Consider the following 2489-nt stretch of genomic DNA (forward strand, 5'->3'; position numbering starts at 1 on the left):
GCACAGCCCATCTCTAAAAGTGAGCAAAAACGTCATGAAGTTTGAATATATACACAAAAACACATCATCATTTCCAATTTATATTCTTAATTTCTTTTATTGTGTATAAAAGAATAACAGTTTAAGGCTCACAAACATAAAATATGTGATACAAGATATACGTTTTGCATAAAAGAGGTGGCATACAACAAAACCAATTATTTAAAAATACATCATCATTTGCCATGTCTGTTTGTCAAGGAGTTAAAATCTGTCAAAAACACCAATTAAATCAAAATCAAAATTCATTTATTATTATATGCATTGATTTTTTCTTCATTGAAAGTGTTTTTTACTGATAAAAATGGAAGATAACAACATCATGAAATAATAATTTCAATTAAAAACCTTAACTAGCAGAAATAAATGACTTTACACATGTTGACAGACAGTGGTGCACTTTTATATGGAAGATGTCATATCTGAACTGAACTGATAATGAGTTATCATTTGTTAAATTGCTTTTACAAATTGTCTAATATCTGAAATGAACTGATAATGAGTTATCATTTGTTAAATTGTTTCCAATTTCTGTTTGTGCTTTTACAAATTGTCTAATATCTGAAATGAACTGATAATGAGTTATCATTTGTTAAATTGTTTCCAATTTCTGTTTGAGCTTTTACAAATTTATCTTTATTTTTTTAAGCAACCCCACTATTCATGGAACATTTAGTATATGGAATATTAATTACAAAAATGGGGATTTAACCCCAACACCTAACTAATTTCAAAACAAGTGCCTCTCACCCATGATTACTTTTCCCAATTAAAAACTATAAAAATAATGTAAACTGAAGTCAATATCTTATAAAGTTATCTTAATTATTAAATAACTTGTGATGACATGTGAACAAGGATTTCATATTAAATTGCAAGATATCAACTTCAGTTTTACTGAAGTTTTAATGAATGATTGTGTTTTAAATTTAAATTTGATTTATTAAGAAACTGTTCTCATCTGTATATATGAAGTAAACATTTCCAAGAAAGCTATAGAACGCTATAGAAGTGCCATACAAATTTTATACCACTTGTACAGGAGTTTTCACTACGACTTTTTTTGTATTCATATCAAAGTAAATAAATAAATAGATAAATAAATAAAAGAATAGATAAACCAAACAGCTAAAGAATGTTGGCTCAGATAATTATTCATCATTTAAATCAAAATGTTTTATTCTTTTCAGGTTAATGAATGGCCATGGGTTATGTACATTGCAAAAAAATAAAAAAGACTTTGGATTTTAAACGAGATGAAGTAAACTGTCATAGCAACTGATGTTTTGGAAAAATTGAACATTCCTGTAATCAGTGTTGCTGGTTCTCTCTCCTCTTTATTACAAATTCCAGGTGTGTAGATATATGCAGCGATAACATCAGTCATTATGTATTAAATGAATTGTTCAATAAAAATATTTTTGATGCTAAGTTAAGTTTGAAGTTAACCCAGTTAAATCATAAAATGTGAAAAGCACCCAGCAGTGCACACTGAAGCAAAAGACACAGCAGCAAGGGTTTATAGATGGATTGCATCACACATTTAATATTTCACATACATTCTTGTTTTTCTCATTTTTTTTTTTTTTTTTTTTTCATTTTCAGCTGGAAGACACCAAGTGAAAATTTTGTCAAGAAAAATTCTCTGGAGCCATGTGAATAATAACACACCCTGAATTGATATGAAAACAAATTATTGCTTCATAATAAAGCTGAAGATTCGTAACAATTATTTTTGTGTTAACTAAAGACTGACAAAATCTTACTTCCTTACTGCAACTATTATGGTGAGCTCCTTGCTTGGAGGTATTGTGTTTGGCAAACATGTAGCATTGTGTATTATACCCCAATCCAAAATAGAACTGTGCAATCATACATACTAGTGCAAACAGATTTACTTAACACACTGCAAACTATTTGTGATATATGCTAATGTAAAGATGAGGCAGTTTTTATTCAAAATCTGCCCACTTTACAATTCACAGAAAAACAGATGACAATATAACATACAAGCAGAGGTTAGTTAATGGGTTATAGGAAATTCAGTGCATGCAAATTCTATATGACCAAATACACACAAAATGTGATTTTAGATTAAAGGGCCGGTTTCCAAAACGGCCCCTTCTCTGATTCAAATTTCCTGTTGGTGGTGCATTGCCCATGCCGTTGTGGTCACAAATCTATCAAGTATAGAGATTTAGGTCACTTGGTTTGTTTTTTATGGCTCCTCAAAGTTGTACCTTTCAGAAGCTAAGTGTCGATAAAATGTGCATGTTATGTAAAATATTAATGAAAATCTAATCAAATGATAGTCACCGTAAAGAATACATTCAGGTCATGATTGTGACAAAAAATCATGTTTCCATCGCACCATTTGGCTGTTTTATGGAAGAAACAATCTCAAAAATGCCATTTTCGATGATAACATTTTAGACACCCTTTTATGGGCG

At 29.8% G+C, this 2489-nt stretch overlaps 1 long non-coding RNA gene across 1 annotated transcript; it reads left to right on the top strand.

The window, feature by feature from the left end:
- Window positions 1–1228: 1228 nt before the first annotated feature.
- On the top strand, window positions 1229–1771 carry LOC132555367 (uncharacterized). The gene is made up of 2 exons (XR_009554433.1): window positions 1229–1392; window positions 1645–1771. It is a non-coding gene; the product is annotated as an uncharacterized LOC132555367 (long non-coding RNA).
- The last annotated feature ends 718 nt before the right edge of the window (window positions 1772–2489 follow it).

The sequence above is a fragment of the Ylistrum balloti genome, unplaced genomic scaffold (assembly GCF_031769215.1).
Source record: "Ylistrum balloti isolate Yb309-2 unplaced genomic scaffold, AGI_CSIRO_Ybal_v1 Utg370480, whole genome shotgun sequence".
In the NCBI taxonomy this organism is placed as follows: Eukaryota; Metazoa; Mollusca; class Bivalvia; order Pectinida; family Pectinidae; genus Ylistrum; species Ylistrum balloti.